Source organism: Prionailurus viverrinus, chromosome B2, assembly GCF_022837055.1.
Source record: "Prionailurus viverrinus isolate Anna chromosome B2, UM_Priviv_1.0, whole genome shotgun sequence".
NCBI classification, from domain to species: Eukaryota; Metazoa; Chordata; class Mammalia; order Carnivora; family Felidae; genus Prionailurus; species Prionailurus viverrinus.
The window spans coordinates 63,960,398-63,978,245 of NC_062565.1; the positions used below are offsets into that span (position 1 = coordinate 63,960,398).

At 38.5% G+C, this 17,848-nt stretch overlaps 1 long non-coding RNA gene across 3 annotated transcripts in view; it reads left to right on the forward strand.

Moving 5' to 3' along the window:
* The window catches only part of LOC125166693 (uncharacterized), a 45,168-nt gene that overhangs the window by 11,398 nt on the left and 15,922 nt on the right, over nt 1-17,848 (forward strand). The window contains exons 3-5 of one of the 3 annotated variants that reach the window (XR_007152497.1): nt 9,296-9,437; nt 10,706-10,789; nt 15,612-15,640. The exons of 1 other annotated variant lie outside the window; for it this stretch is intronic. This is a non-coding gene — a long non-coding RNA (uncharacterized LOC125166693). The remainder of the gene's footprint in view (nt 1-9,295; nt 9,438-10,705; nt 10,790-15,611; nt 15,641-17,848) is intronic. One more of the 3 variants, XR_007152498.1, reaches the window with a different exon arrangement.

A 17,848-nucleotide genomic window follows, 5' to 3' on the forward strand; every position in this document is an offset into this window, starting at 1 on the left:
TTCCTTTGGTTGGGATAGGGACACTCAGCTGATGTGGTTCAAGTGCTCAGCAGGGTAAAGGAAACTTGGTCATTGTGGTCTGTGTGTTCAGAAGAGGTAGAGCCAAAGATCTTGCCTGAATGTTTGGAAAGCTGATTACATATGGAGGGATTGAGCAGATAAGTAAATATATTGAGGATAATAGGAGCCATGTTTCTTACTGTTAGAGAAAAGAGGTGCAAATATGGTACAGGGGAAGACCAGAATAAATGCTAGAGTATCAAACTGGAATTGGAGATAGAGGTATCAGTATGAACATTTGATTTTCAAGGTAGGTGTGTAGATAGTTGATAGGTATTTGTGTACATGTTTTCTTGTGTGTGTATATTCATACATATATCACTTAGCTTTTTCTGCTGAGAAAGCCTAGAAGTATTGATATTTCTGTAGAAATGAGCATATGAAACTCCCAGATTTTGGTTTCTCAATACTATTTTCAATTCAAGAAACTAGGGTTGTTAAATAAGTGACAGATAGGGCTGGATCAAGGAAAGTACAAAATAAGCCTAGAATATCTAGTTTTGTCATAAAGTAAGTATGTGTTCAAAGAATAATAAGCAGAAGGCCATAGGCGCCAGCTTCAAAGATCTCCCACTGGTCAAATATGAAAGATTTTGAGGCTAAATGGTGATCCATTTATACTATGGCAATGTATACTACTGCCTCTAATAATTTGGAAGGCAAATGATGTGCCTCTAGACTTGCAGTTTTAGGGGAGGGGATGAGTTAATATTTGCTGCATTTCACAAATTATTTCAAGATAGATGAGTTCAGACATAACTTTGTTAGTTTACAGGCAGGAACAAAAGGGAATAGAGAATCTAGAAATTTGGAACTTGCAGCATTGAAAGAGGCACCTGCAGCTTAACTCCAAGTAATAAAAGATGAAAACTAAGAAGTGGCTTGAGTTTGCAGCAAGGATCAAACCAAGAATATGGCTGTCAAATTCATGGTTTGCATCAATGAATGGATGAGGTACCCAGTAAGTCCTTTCAGTTGGAAAGAGAGCTCAGGGAAAACACACTAGAGAATGTGTCACTCTAGAATTCTTCAGTCCTTATCAACCACATTGACCTTATTACATTCACCATCTCTCTGTTCTCTCTCACCACAACACACACACACACACACGCACACGCACACACACACACACACACCGTTACTTTTTCTGTACCCCTTGAGAAAGTAAATGGCAGACATGATGCCTGTTATCCCTAATACTTTGTTAATCTATGTGAATTCCACGGCTAACATCATACTTAATGGTGAAAGGCTGAATGCTTTCCCCCTAAGATCAGGAATAAGACAAGGATGTCTGCTCTTGCCACTTCTATTCAGCATTGCTCTGGAAGTTCCAGACAGAACAACTAAACAGGAAAAAAAAAAAAAAAAGATAAAGTAAAAAAAAAAAGTCATCCAAATTGGAAAGTAAGACATAAAATAATCTCTACCTGCTGATAATATGATCATGTACATAGAAAAGATGAAGGGATCTACTAAAAAGATATGAGAATTAATAAATGAGTTTGGCAAAGTTGAAGGATAAAAGATCAATATACAGAAATCAATTGTATTTTTGTATATTAGCAATGAAAAAATCAAGATGACAATAAAAAACAATTTAATTTATAATATCATCAAAGAGAATGTGATACCTATGAAGAAATTTCTTAAAGGAGATGAAAACTGTATTCTGAGAACTGCAAAACATTGTTGATAGAAATTAAGGAAGACCGAAATAAATGGAAAGACATTCCCTGTTTATGCATTGGAAGACTATGTTGTTAAAGTGGCAATACTCCCCAAATCGATCTATAAATTCAATACAAACTCTTCAAAACATCATCTTCCTTTTCTGAATAAATTGACAAGCTGATTCCAAAATTCCAATGGAAATGCAAGAGACCCAGACAAGCCAAAAAGTTAAACAAAACAAACTGGAGGATTCATGCTTCCCCTCCTGATTTTAAAACTGACTCAAGCTACAGGAATCAAGGCTGTGGTAGTGGCATAAGAATAGACGTATAGATCAAAGAAATAGCACTGAGAGTCCAAAAAAAAAAAAAAAACCCCTTCACATGGTCAATTGATTTTTTGATAATGGTAGCAAGGCAATTCAATGGAGAAAGATAATCTTTTCAGCAAATGCTGCTGGGAGAACTGGGTGTTCACATGCAAAGGAATAAAGTTGCACCTGTCCTGGGGCACCTGGGTAGCTCAGTTGGTTGAACGTTGGACTTCACCTCAGGTCCTGATCTGGCAGTTTGTGAGTTTGAGCCCTGTGTCAGGCTCTGTGCTGACAACTCGGAGTCTGGAGCCTGCTTCAGATTCTGTGTCTCCCTCTCTCTCTTCCCCTCCCCTGCTCATGCTCTGTCTCTCTCTGTCTCTCAAAAATAAATAAATGTTAAAAAAATTTTTTTAAGTTGCACCTGTCCCTTACACCATAAACAAAATATTAACTAAAATTGATCATAGACCTAAATGTAAGAGCTAAAACCATAAGTCTCCTCGGAGAGAGCATAGGCATACATTTTCATGACCCAGAGTTAGGCAATGAATGTTTTCTTAGATATGATACCAAAAGCACATGTGATAAAAGAAAAAATAAACTGGTCTTCATCCAAATTAAAAATCCTTGTGTTTCCAAGGACAACACCATGAAAGTGAAAGACATCCCACAGAATGGGAGAAAATATTCACAATTCACATATCTGACAAGGGACTTATGTCTAGAATATATGAAGAACACATACTACTTAATACTAAAAATGCAAATAGGCGCAAAGGATCTGAATCTATACAAATGATGAATGAGTATGTCAGAAGATGCTCAATGTTATTAGCCATTAAGGAAATGCACATCAAAACCACATGCAATGCTGCTTCACATACAGTCTGATAGCTATAATGAAAAAGAAAAAAGAAAAAAAGAGAAAAGACCATTGCAAGTGTCGGTGAGTATGTAGAGAAATCAGAGCCCTCATTCAGTGCTTTGGGAATAGATAGCCACTTTGAGAGAATGTTTGGCAGTTCCTCAAAATGTTGAACATAAAGGTACCATATGACTGAGCAATTCCATTCCTAGGTACATAGCCAAGAGAAATGAAAACATGCCCACACAAAAACTTGTACATAAATAGTCATAGCAGCATTATTCATAAACTTGTTACGTTTGGGATTTCTGCTAATTAGACTAACATATGTGGTGCTTTGGTTTGCTTTAACTGATTTCCAGGTAGGTAGACTATTTCTGTATATGTTTACCACTTTTTTGGTTTGTTTTCTCATTTATGTCTTTGACCACTTTTCCATTTTATTTCTTTTGGAGGCTATTTTTCTTACTGACCTGTATGTAAAGCAAGTCTTACCAAAAACAAGTTGCATTTGACAGGAGGGGTGAGGAGGTCTGAGGTTTAGGGATCCACTGTAGAACTTGGCCCAGAGTGAATAGTGAACAATTAGGAACAAATAAGAATGTCTGCTCTCACCACTTGTATTTCACAATATAAATATTGGGAACAATGCTTCTTCTCAAAAGAGTGGGAACAACCCAAATTCCAATTTGATGAATGGATAAATAAACTGTGGTATATGCACACAATGCAATATTATTACACAGCAATAAAAGGAATGAAATATTGATACTTGCTACAGTATGGGTGAACCCTGAAAACATTATAAACACTACATGAAAGAAGCCGATAACATGAAAGAAGCTGATAACAAAAGATCACATATTGTAGAGTTCCATTTATATGAAATGTCTAGAAAAAATGTACAGAGATAAAATGTGTATCAGTGTTTGCCTAAGGGTAGGAGGGAGAAAGGTGGATGGGGTGTGTTGTTAACACCTTGGGGCAATGAAAATGCTCTAAATTGATCGTGGTGATGGTTGCACAACTCTTAATATACTAAACACCGTTGAATTGCATACATTAAATGTGTAAATTGTGTGGTTGTAAATTACGTCTTCATAAGCAGTTTTTTTAGTGTGCATGTATTAAAGTGGAAGACTAAAAAACTTAAATTTCCAACCAATTAGGGTTTAAGATGTGGCATTTCTTTTCTGTTTTTACATTGAGGGTAGATGAAGTACTGTGTTCAGAATTACCTAGATTATTTTTTCTGTCTAAAGTTATGTTCATTTGAAATACAAATAGGTTCATTTGTTTGTTTATATTCAATTTTAGAGCTATACCTACATTTAATTTTATTTTTTAATAATTAAAACATTTATGTTTCCAAAATAAAAACTATACATGTTATGCTCAGACAAGCATTGATCCTTCCCTTATTCTTCCCATTTTGTTCCCACCCAAGCCCCATATATGACCAATTTCATTTGTTTCTTATTATCTTTCCTAAGGTTCTTTTTTTCTTTAAGATTTTATTATTTTTTAAAGATTTATTTAGGCTTATTTGCCTATCTTGAGAGAGAGAGGGAGGGAGGGAGGGCCAGCGAGAGAGGGAGAGAGAATCCAAAGCAAGCTCCACCCCATCAGTGCAGAGCCCACCCTGGGGCTCGAATTCACGAACGCTGAGATCAGATGCTCAACCAACTGAGCCACCCGGGTGCCCCAAAGATTTTATTTTTAAATAATCTCCATACCCAGATAAAGGGCTCAAATCCAGAATCCCGAGATGAAGAGTTGCACGCTCTACCGACTGAGCCAGCCAGGAGCCCCTGGCAGAAGATTTTTGAGAAAAACCAAGTAAAAAATGAAGCATTAAAAACTTAAAACATAACAGCATTAGGTGATATAACTAATGTAAAATGGATTGACTTGCTTATTAAAAGATAAAAATCTCAGTTTGGATTACAAAGCAAACCTAAATATAATCACCAAAAGGAGATACACATAAAAAAGTGACTCAGAGCTTTAAGGTAAAAGAATGGTGAGAGATATACCAAATTCACACAAAAAGAAAATAGAAACCCCACTATTAATATCAGACAAGGTTGAATTTTATAGGAAAAAGCATTTAAACTAGACAAGGAAGATCATTTTACAATAAATAAAAGGGTTCAATAGAAATGCACTATGGATTGGCCGAGGAATTTCACTTTTAGTTAAGATGTATGTGAAGGTTATGACTACAGTATTGTTTATAATAACAAAAGACAAGAATACAGCTCCCCCACACCGACAATTTCTATCATTAGGATTGGTTGAATAAATTATAGTATAGAATATTATCTAACCCTGGAAAATAGTGCATTTCTAAGGAACAGCATCAAAGATATATTGTTAAGTAAAAAAAAGCAAGATACAGAACAATATGTACAACATGCTTTCATTTGAAGTTATATTGTGTATGCCTAGACAACTTCTGGGAGATCTATTTATTGCCTTTGGGGAGGACGATTAGGGAATTGGAGCTGTAGGTTGAGATTTAAATATATATAATATATATATTATATATAATATATAAATATTTAAATATTCAAGTAGGGTAAGAAAATTCAAATAGTGTAAGAAGGTATGTAGGTACATCTATATATTAGAAGGTTTATACCTACATACCTTCTTACACTACTTGATTTTTCCTGTATGTATTATCTTTTTACTTAAAAAAAGAGCTAATTTTAAAAGTTTTAAGAGATGAAAATCATTTCCAGGCCCCAAATTCTATTGTATCATCATACTGCATAACACTGTTCAATAGAGAATCTCCAAGAATACAGTATAAATTGAAGTATTAACAGTAGAAAATGGTTGTTTATGTTATTTGGAACTTACATACTGCTGAATATTTTGTAAACCATGTGTTTAATTTTGTCACCAGAGGATTGTATGTCGTAGAATGTGCCATAGCGTAAGTCTGGTTATTTCTTTCCACAATGAAATGAATAGTCTACAAAGTCCAGTTTCTTGAAATAAGTGGAAAAGTTTTAGGTGAATTCTACCTTCCCTAAGGTAGAGAAGGCATCATGGTAAAAAAGTACATTGCTGTTTTTTTTATTGGACTAAGGTTTGAATCCTTCTTACCACTTATTTTCTGTGTGACCTTAAGTGAATCATGTTGTCTCTTGCAATCTAAGATTCCTCTTACATAAAAGGGGGATCACTTCTTCACTGATCTTATGAGGGATTGCAGGGATCCAGGAAGATAATGGATATGAGGAAATTAATCAAGCCTAAGGGATTATTAATAATTTCACTACTCAGCATACGTAGACCATGTATTGAAAACATCCTAAAAAGGAGTAGGCAGGTATTCAACTGTCAGTTTACTAGAGTTTTCTGAGAAGACAGATTAACTGAAACAGCCACAGTGTGCTGGCTCGGAACACAGGAGGCTACAGTGCTCACTGAAGTGTGGAAACTGATACCATAATGAAACATGAGAGAGGAAGCTGTTGATCAGATACCTGATTTTTAGGACCATGGAGTGGTACAGAAATACTCAGGGTAAGATTTGAAGTACTTGAGTTACTGGGACCTCAGTGACTCACAGTTGCGGCGAATATACCACTACATCTTGCTTTAGGAAAATTGTTATTTCCAAGTGTGATACAAGAAGAGTAGGGAGAGATGGCCTAAATCAAAAGACAATTCTAGGGGTGCCTGGGAGGCTCAGTCGGTTGAGGATCTGACTTTGGCTCAGGTCATGATCTCAGGGTTTGTGAATTTCAGCCCTGCATCAGGCTTGTTGCTGTCAACCGGAGCCTGGGTTGGATCCTCTGGCCTCCTTTCTTTCTTCCCCTCCCCAGCTTGTGCATGCGCTCCTGCATGTGCGCTGTCACTCTCTCTCAAGAATAAATTAAAAAAACATTAAAAATTTTCAAAAGGTAACTTTAATAATTCAGATTAATGATTAGGAGTGCTCTTTCCACATGTGATCCCACACAAAAGGAACAAAGGGCATTTTACTTTAATAAGGTCAAGGCTGCAGGTGGATCGGCTCTGGGCGGTTAGTGCAGGTGTCATTCAGAGGCAGGACGAGGAGCACAGTGTATGCATTCCCCTGCAATTTGCAGCTGTACACTCACACATAAACCTGTATCTCCAAAGATTAACTAAAATTCTTATGCATTAAAAAGGTATTAGTATGGCGAAAAGGTATTGCTTAATAATTCAGTGCATACATTAACCTAAGAAGGGTTTAAAAGTCATTTATTGGTATGAACAATTCACTGCCAGCCCATTTTCAACTGGCAATTTTATTACCATTTTATGTCAAAGGTTATCATTTCTCTCTTTCATATTTTCTTTTATATATGCTTTAATATTTTTTATGGGACAGATTTAATAATAAATTGTGAGATATTTCTTAATTACGTCTTTACCTCTGAGTTTTTTCACTCTTCTGCTGCTCCTTGTCCCTGGAGCACATAACAGATTTCATCAACAACAAGAAATTAGAGGTCTTAAAATAAAAAGTACTTGTCTGATATAGGCATAGTGATACTACAACAGGAATGTATGTTAAATAGAAAGTGGGGACTGGATATTAGTAACCAATGAGCTTAAAATGCACAATAGATTGAGAGATGCTTTAAAAAAAACCCAAGAGGCAAAATAGGTTTAGGTTCCATATGTGAAAATAAAGTTCTTGGAGCCCAGGAAAGTAGTAATTCTGTTTTCTGCTGATCAAACCACAGCTGAGATAAAGAGTTCAATTTGGGAAAACATAATCTAGAAGAAATATGGAGGAGGGCCACCAGAATAGAAGGAATCTGGAAATAGGTATGCGAGGAAGCACAGAAGGTATTTGGGAGGATTGGCCTGAAGAAGAGAACAAAAGAAGGACACAGGACAATGCTCTGAAAATAGACAAAGAGCTACTAAGTGAAAGAAAGTGTGAATTTATTATATTTATCCACAGAACTAGAATTCTTATGCAGAAATCAGAGGGAAGTACATTAATGGGTTAAATTATTTAAAGTTATGTTTTAACAGATAGACCTATTTAAAAATGGAATATGCTCTTAGGACATAGCTATTTCCCCACCATTCAAGTAGAAGATAAACAGGCACCAATTAGGGACACTATAGAGCAGTGCTATCCAATGGAACATTGTACAGGATTACAAATGTCCTAGATATGTCCTATCAAAACAGTAGTACTAGACCACATGGGCCAAAGAGCCCTTGAAATATGACTAGTGTGACCAAGGAACTGAATTATTTTAAGTAATTATATAACTCAAATTTAAACAGCCATATGGGCATAGTGGCTACCATATTGGAAGATACAGATATAGAGTCTAGAAGAAATTCCTGCATCAGGCTGAAATTTGGAATATACCACCTCTAAGAGTTCTAAACTTACCTCCTAATGCCTCCTCTCATCCTGCTTCCTTCTCCCCACTCCTCATACCCCACTCAAATAATACTAACTTGCTTATATTTCCTTGAATATATGGTGCTATTTCATGTTTGTGAATGGTATATTTTTATGGAATGCTCTCCTCCAACATAATCTACTTTTCCTTATTCTTCCTTACATTATCAGTTATTCTTCTTTTGTAGAATTTTCCTGATACCCCAAAACTTCTGTCCTCTGATATTGGCATGTATATCTTTTTAAGTGCATCAGACAATATTCCAATTGTATTTCTTTTTTTTTTTTTTTTGAGATTTTATTTTTAAAATCCAATGTGGGCTCAAACTCATGACCCTGAGATCAAGAGTCACATGCTCTACTGACTGAGCCAACCAGGTGCCCTGACTCTGAGTTTCTAAGGTTTAGGGCAATTTTGGGTCTCCAACATGTAGCATAACTGGCTTCCATTAGTAGTTCCACAGAAATGGAGGATGCGCATGCCTGATACTCCAACTGACACATGTATTTACAAAATGATACCTAAGAAATCTCCATACGACGGGAGATGTTACAACTTAAAATTTATAGCTAAGAATAAAGAAGTCAAGGTTTTAAGATAATTTGTCCAGTATAACACACAAAAAGTAGAACAAATTGGCAAATGATTGCATATTAAACTCACCTCACTGCTCCATTCCTGAATATCACTGTGTCAAGTTAAATTCAGTTACTTTGGAAGAATTTTAATTAAAGCTCTTAGATTCGCAAGGGATCTCAAGATATATCCTGCCTTTTAGCAGGAGATCCACAAAGGCTAAATAAATTTCCCAAATTTACTCAGCTAGGAAGTATCAGAGTTGGCTTTAAAACGAGTTCTCCTATTTATTAAGAATTTATATCTCTGAGATATAATACTAATTGTTATTTTAAAATTAAATATATGATCAAATTTTCCTGATTCCAAAATAATACTTGTTCTTCATAGAAACATTAGAGAGTACAGAAAAAAAAATAGGAAAGTATGGAGACTAAAGATCATCCATAATCTCCAAATGCAAAGACTGATTCATTCATTCATTCTGTCAATGTTCACTACAAAAGACCACCAGGAACACAGCTGGAATTGAGTAAGTTGGACTTATTACTCATTGCAGTCAGGGAGAATACACATCATGGAGAATCATGGGGTCTCTCAGCAAGACAGTGTCTCAGAGAGAAGATATTACAGGATTTGTGCCTTGGTTAAGTGATTCAGGGAAGGGTCTAAGGAATAAGTGAAGGAGTTTCCTTCTAAACTGGTTCATGTTAGAAAACAAGACAGTTCTGTGATTGGGTATGTCAAATTTTAGTTACAAGAAGGGTACACCCAAATGAGAATGAAATTTATAAAGAAGAAGTCACTTATTTTGTCCAAGAGAGAAAGCATCTGGGAGTAGAACATTGACCTTGTTTTTGTTTTGCCTGTTCTTAGACAAAATTATGAAGTGGCCTTACTTGTCTCATTTCATCATGGTCTCAGGATAAGCTTGAAGTTGTTGATCTCTGAGATGGTTTATGTCTAATGGGAATATAATGTGCCCTACTGTGTCAAGGCCAGCTCTGAATGTCAGGGGCTGCCACTTTTTGTCTTTCTTCTCTATGCATTTATTCAGTCAATAAATATTTATTGAGCACCTACTTAAAATGCAGATAAAGAAATTAGAATATAGTGGATAAAATATAGCCCACGTTTTCCTGGACATTATATTCTAATGTGGGCATTTAACTAAGGAAACAAATAAGTATATAACACAAGGTCATGTAATGCTGACTGTCACAGTCAATGCTATGAAGAAACATAAAGCAAGGAGAAAACCCCGAGTGGCAGGGTTTCTGGTTTTTTTTAAATTTTTTGTTAAAAAAAATTTTTTTAGGGGTGCCTGGGTGGCTCAGTTGGTTAAGTGTCCAACTTTGGCCTAGGTCATGATCTCGCGATTTGTGAGTTCAAGCCCCGTGTTGGGCTCTGTGCTTAACCCACTGAGCCACCCAGCCACCTCAGGGGTCCTATTTTAGATAGTGCGGGCAGAGCAGGCCACTTTTGAAGTGGTCTGATCAAAAGTCTAAACAAAGTGAGGGAATAAACCATGAGATGTCTGAGGGAAAAGAATTCCAAGTAGAAGGAATAGCAATTGAAAGTTCCTGGTGGGGAGGGGTATGTTTGCTATGTTTGAGGAGCAGCTGGGAAGCCAGTGGGGTGGTAAAGGAGTGACAATGGGGTCTCTGGGGAGGGGAAAGTGGGGGAAGGAAGTCAGATCCTGTAGGGCTTTGTAAGCAATGATGAAATATTTGGACTTTAAGTGTGATCATTGGAGGATTTTGAGCAGGGAATAACATGATCTTGCCTATATTTGTAAAGGATCACTCTGGCTGTGGGAGGACAGCAGGCGAGAAGTGTGATATAAGGCAGGAGACCAACTAAAATACAACTTTATTAGTTCAGGTAAGAGATGATGCACTGTTCAATATGACAGCCACATGTTACATGTAACTACTGAGCACCTGAAATGTCCAGGGTCACCTGGGTGGCTCAGTCAGTTGAGCATTGGACTCTTGGTTTCAGTTCAGATCATGATCTCACGGTTCATGGGTTTGAGCCCCAGAAATTCTCTCTCCCTCTCTCTCTCTCTCTCTGCCCCTCCCCTCACCAAATAAATAAATAAAACTTTAAAAAAATATGGCTAGGGGGCGCCTGGGTGGCGCAGTCGGTTGAGCGTCCGACTTCAGCCAGGTCACGATCTCGCAGTCCGTGAGTTCGAGCCCCGCGTCGGGCTCTGGGCTGATGGCTCAGAGCCTGGAGCCTGTTTCCGATTCTGTGTCTCCCTCTCTCTCTGCCCCTCCCCCGTTCATGCTCTGTCTCTCTCTGTCCCAAAAATAAATAAACGTTGAAAAAAAAAAATATGGCTAGTTCAGATTGGAGGTGCCATAAGTGTAAAATACACATGGGATTAGGAAGATAGCTGAAAAAACAATGTAATATCTCATACCTTTTGTTTATTACACACTGAAATAATAACATTTTGGATATATTTGGTTAGATAAAGTATATAATTAAAACTGATTTCACTTTATTCTTTTCACCCTTTTTTTAAAATAAATTTTTTATGTGAACTCTACACTCAATGTGGGGTTCAAACTCATGAGCCCAAGACCAAGAGTTGCATGCTGTACCAACTGAGCCAGCCAGGTGCCCCTCTTTTTATCCTTTTTAATATAACTACTAGAAAATTCAGAATTATTCTTGTGGCTTCCAGTATATTTCTATTAAATAGCACTGGTCTGGAGGCGAGGGTGAAGGTGATGTATTTCCAGGGTGATGTTGGCATTGCTTGCTGATAGATTGGAAGAGGGGTATGAGAGAAAGAAAGGAATCAAGGATGATTCTATGGCTTGAACTTGAGTATCTGGGTTAATGGAGATGCCATTTGCTGAGCTAGGGAACACTGGATCAGAATCACGTTTGGGGGATAGGAGATTGAGAGTTCAATTTTGGATATGCTAAGTTTAGTGTGTCTATTAGGAATCCACGTGGAGGTATCTAGTTGGCAGTTCAAAGGAAAGGACAGGACTGAGGATATAAATATGGGAGATATAAGCGTTTGGATGCTATTTAGTCTTGGGACTGGATGAGATCACCTTAGAAATAAGAATGGTGGAGAAAAGAAGCAACCCAAGAACTGTGCCTAGGAGAAGTAGGGGGAAAAAAAGGAATCTGTTGGGGAAAAAGTCCATGAGAGTGTAATATCTCAGAAGTCAAATGAAGAAAGTGTTTCAAGAATTTGGAAGTGATCGGTTCTATCAAATGCAGCTAAGAGATTCAATTTGTGAAGGACTCAGGATTGACCATTGGATTTTAAAATGTGGATCAGAACATTGTCAGTGCTGTGGTAGAGATGAGTCCTAATATGAATGAGTACATGAGAGATGGGAGTTGGAGAAGAAGATATAGTGATTCAAGTCCATCCTTGGGTTTTGCCGCAAAGAGGAACAAAGAAATTAGAGGTAACTGTAGGGCAATGTGGAGTCTAGTAGTGACAGGGATGGGATCTGGTAACAAGTGGAGAGGTTGCCTTAGGTAGGAACCCACATTGTACTTCCATTTCCAACAGAAGGGAAATCAAAGAACACAGCATGGAGGCAGGTGAGTTGAAAACAGTTTGGTGAGGGCATTTGGAAGTTCTCTTCTGATTGATTTTCTTTTTAATTTTTTTTTTCAACGTTTATTTATTTTTGGGACAGAGAGAGACAGAGCATGAACGGGGGAGGGGCAGAGAGAGAGGGAGACACAGAATCGGAAATAGGCTCCAGGCTCTGAGCCATCAGCCCAGAGCCCGACGCGGGGCTCAAACTCACGGACCGCGAGATTGTGACCTGGCCGAAGTCGGACGCTTAACCGACTGCGCCACCCAGGTGCCCCTCTTCTGATTGATTTAACTTTCTTAGTGAAGTAAGAAACAAGCTATCTTCTGACAAGGGCAGGGAGACTGGTGAAAGACTGAGGAAAGAAAATGTGTAAAATAGTCACCTTGAAGAGTTGGAGAGTGGATATTACTAAAGAAGATTATAGCTCTTGGGTCACTATGACTTTCCCAAACTTTCATAAAATGCAATGATTTCAGTATCCATGTGCATAATTCTTCCAATACTCTGGCCTTGCTCTGGTCTTGTTCCTTGCTCTCCTCTCTTCCAATGATCTTCTCCTCTAGCACTCTATCTTTTCCTCCACTTACTCCCATGATACCCTAGACCTTATCATTTACATGAAAGGGCCACCCTCCCATAAATTTCAATTTCAAGCTCTCCACTTTCTGACCACCACTTTCCAACTTTCTAGCTTATTTCCTTTAGTACCCCAATCCCAGCAATCCTCCACTCCATCCCTACCTTTTCACTATCCTTCTTTTATCTATCCTTCACTGCCCTCCTATTCCATCTCCCTCATTTGGCTCAGGTACCTTTGTCAATCATAGGCATCCCCTTGACTATTGCTTCCAGTCCCTTGCCCTGAATGTGCCTTGTCACTGCTCAGGAGCAGCGCTCTAGCAATTCTCCCCACCTCCACCCCCAGTTCCCTCAAATTGTCTTTCTCTTCTTTTCTTTTATTATACAATACATGCTGTGATTTCTCCCATCTTAACACCATTTTTAAAATCCCACATTTTCCATTAACTACTATGCTTTCTCTCTTTCCTGTATAGAAAAAAAAAGTTCTTAAAAGAGTTACCTCTATCACTGATTTCACATCGTTCCTTCCATTTTCTCTTAGAACCTGCCTGGCCTAACTTTACCACCACCCCACTAAAACTCTATTTTGCAAAGTCTAGTTATTTATTCTCAGTTCTTATTTTACTCTGTCAGAGATTTCATCTTCTTTCATCCTTTTCTTCACTTGGCTTCCAGGAGATCAGAGTTTTCTGATTTTTTTTTTTTTTCTATATCACTGGCTAGCCCTTCTGAATACCAAAATGCTCAGACCTTGGACTTCTCTTTTCTATCTCCATTCACTCCATTCGTCATCTGATTCAGCCTCATGGCATTAAATGCCACACGTATGCTTATGACTCCCAGATCAATATTGTCTTTGGCCAAGATCTGTTTCTGAATTCTAAGCTATATATAACTGCCTACACAACATACCCACTTGAGTGTCTAACTGGCATCTCATATCTAGCATATCCCAAACTGACATTTTATCATCTCTGCTAAACTTAAACCACCCTGTCTTCTTCGTCTATGGTTAATGGCAACTCCACTTTTCCAGTTGTTCAGGCCAAAAGCCTTGAAGTGATCCTTGACTTTTCTCTGTCTTGCATTTCACAATCAATGTGTTAGAAAATGTGCCCATTTCTTACCATCTTAGGCCACCCTAGGTCTCCCCTGACTGCTGCTAACTGAGTGGTTTCATATGTCGTTCACTTTTGGTCTGCAACACAGTATCTGCAAAGCTGTAAGTATGTGGAAGAGAATGGTGGATGTAAGAGGATAAGGAGAAGTTTCCTAAGCAAAAGAAAATAAAACCAGGGAAGAATAAAATGACTGCTAGCCATTTTTGAAGGACTACTAGTAGTTCATCATAGCTGAAGCAAAGGATATAAGAGATAGGCCTGGAAAAATACACAGGGGCCAGATTATGAAAGGCCTTCTATTATTTACTAGGCAGTGTGGACCTTATTTTACAGGCAATGAGGAGTCAATGAAAAGTCTTAAGTAGGAGGGAGCATAAGCTGATTTGTGTTGCAAAGATCACTATTACAGCAAAGGGGAAGAGAAGGTCGACAGGACATAGCTGGGGTAAGGGGTGGAGGGTAGACAGTCAGAAAGAAGAACTTTTGGAATAGCCTAGGAGAAAGATGACAAGGACCTGAAATAAGATAGGTTTTGTGGAGATTGAGAAAGAGAAGACAAAGCTGAGAAACCTTAAACATATAGAATCTTTTAGATCTGGTATATGATTGAATATGGGGAATGGAGGGAATCAAAGGCCATGCCCAGTTTTCTGCCTTGAGTGTATTTGGATGGTGGTGCCATCATCTGAGAGAGGAGACCAGAGCAACAAGTATAGAGGAAAAATGATGAATTTCTGTTGGACCAGGTGCTAGGTCCAGGGACATCTCACTGAAAACATTCAGGAAGTTGTAAGTTTAATAGGTCAGGAGCTCTGGAGAGAGGTTTGGGCAGTAGATGTGAATTTAGGAGTTATTTGAACACAGCACTTTGTTCTAGTCTGGGCAGTGTGAATTGCTCAGTGATGGTACACTATGGGAGAAGAAAAATAATCTAAGGATAATATTAAGTATGTGCACAGAAAAAGAAGCCCCTGGGGGCGCCTGGGTGGCGCAGTCGGTTAAGCGTCCGACTTCAGCCAGGTCACGATCTCGCGGTCCAGGAGTTCGAGCCCCGCGTCAGGCTCTGGGCTGATGGCTCAGAGCCTGGAGCCTGTTTCCGATTCTGTGTCTCCCTCTCTCTGCCCCTCCCCCGTTCATGCTCTGTCTCTCTCTGTCCCAAAAATAAATAAACGTTGAAAAAAAAATTAAAAAAAAAAAAAAAAAAGAAGCCCCTGAACATTCAGAATGGTTGGAAGTAGATGAGAAACAAGAGGGGGTGGTGTCTCAGAAATTCAGGGAGAAAAAGAAAAAAAATCAGGGAGGGATTTCAATAAGGGGAGTTATCATTAAGAAGTAAGATGAGGACTGTCTTAGTCCAGACTGCTAAAACAAAATACCACAGACTGGGCGTCTTTAACAACTGATTTTTATTTCTTACAGTTCTGGAGGCTGGGAAGTCCAAGATCAAGGTGCTGGCTGATTCAGTTCCTGATGAGGATGCTTTTACTTACTTGCTGTCTTCTTGCTGTGTTCTTATATTTGAGATGGGTTGGGGGAGAGTGAGAGAGAGAGGGTGAATGAGTGAGCTCTGATCTCATCTCTGCTTCTCATAAGAACACTAGTCCTATCATAGAGGACCCAACCTCATGACCTCATCTTAACCTAATTACCTCCCAAAGGCCCCACCTCTAAAAAACATCACATTGAGGGGTAGGGCTTAAACATATGAATTTGGGGGAGACACAAACATTAAGTCCATAACAAGAATTAAAGGAGTCCATTAGAGCCAATACTATACTGTCTTAATGATTACAGTTTTGTAGTAGAGGCTAAAGTTTGGGATTGTGATGCCTCCCACTTTGGTTTTCTTTTTCAATATTACTTTGGCTATTCAGGGTCTTTTGTGGCTCCATACAAATTTTAGGATTGTTTGTTTAGCTTTGAGAAGAATGCTGGTGCAATTTTCATAGTGATTGCATTGAATATGTAGGTTGCTTTGGGTAGTATTGACATTTTAACAATATTTATTCTTCCAATCCATGAGCATGGAATGTTTTTCCATATCTTTGTGTCCTCTTCAATTTCCTTCGTAAGTTTTCTATAGTTTTCAGCACACAGATCTCTTATATGTTTGGTTAGGTTTCTTCCTAAGTATTTTATGAATCTTGCATGTCTGGCCTGGTGGAGGACAAATATCAGGAGGCCTGTGTGGCCGGAATGGAGCACATGTTGGGCACAGCAGCTTGTGAGGAGTTCAGAGAAGTAACAAAATTTGTACAGCAACAAAAGGAGAAATGGTGGTGGCAGAGACCAGCCTAACAACAGTAGAGATACTGACAATTGGCCAGAATCTGGACATATTTTTAAAGTACACTGATTGTTGATGGGAGTGATGTATGAGGAGTGTGTGAAGATGGAAGGTGGGAAAGAAAGAGAAGATCAGGAATGACTCCAAAGTTTTTGGCTTGAGGAACCAGAAGCATGAAGTTGCCACCAATGGACAGGAGAAAAACTGCAGGAAGGGAAGGGGTGTGTTAATGGCTATGTGGGTGGAGATCAGGGATCTGGCTTTGGACATGTCCACTTTGGGGACTCTACTAAACAATCCCACAGTGAAGCTGAGTAAACAACTAGATATGTGAGTCTGGGCATTGGGATGAAGATATACATTTGGGAGTTTTCAGCATATAGATGGTATTTGAAGCCACAAAGCTAGCTTAAACCATCAAGGGTGTAAGTGTGGCCAGAGAAGAGAGGATGGCCAAGAACTAAGCCTTCTAACGTAAAGAAGTCAGAGAAAAAGGAGAAACCAGTTAAAGGATTCAGAAGGATAAAAACAAGGACTATCTGGTGTCCTAGAGGTGAGGAAAGTACATCAAGGAAAAGCATGATTACCTGTGCCAGGTGGTGCTGCTGGATCAATAAAACGACTGGATTTACTTGTCATTTGCAATGACATGGTTGGAGCTAGAAAGTATTACGCTAAGCGAAATAAGTCAGTCAGGGAAAGACAAATACCATATGATTTCACCCAAATGTGGAATTTAAGATATAAAACAAAAGAGCAAAGGGAAAAAGAGAGAGATAGAGAGAGAGAGAGAGAGAGAGAGAGAGAAAGAGAGAGAGAGGAAAACCAAGGAACAGACTCTTAACTATAGAGAACAAGTTGATGGTTACAAGAGGGGAGGTAAGTGTGGGGATGGGTGAAATAGGTGATGAGGAGTAAGAGTGCACTTGTGATGGGCATTGAGTAATGTATGGAATTGTTGAATCACTATGTTGTACACCTGAAACTAATATAACACTGTATGTTAACTAACTCGAATTTAAGTAAAAACTGAAAAAATTTAAAAAACATTAAGGAGTCCCTTAGAGAGGTGCCTGAGTGGCTCAGTCAATTGAGCGTCGATCCCGGGGTCATAGGATTGAGCCCCACCCACGTCAGGTGCTGCACTGAGCATGGAGCCTACTTGGGATTTATTCTCTCTCTCTCTCTCTCTCTCTCTCTCTCTCTCTCCCTCTGCCCCCTATTTGTGTGCTCTCTCTCTCTCTCTCTCTAAAATAAAAAATAATTAAACTAAACTAAACTAAACTAAACTAAACTAAAAAGGAGTCCCTTAGATTTGACAGTCAAGAAGCACTTGCTGGCCTTCATCAGAACAAAAGTTGGTGAAGCT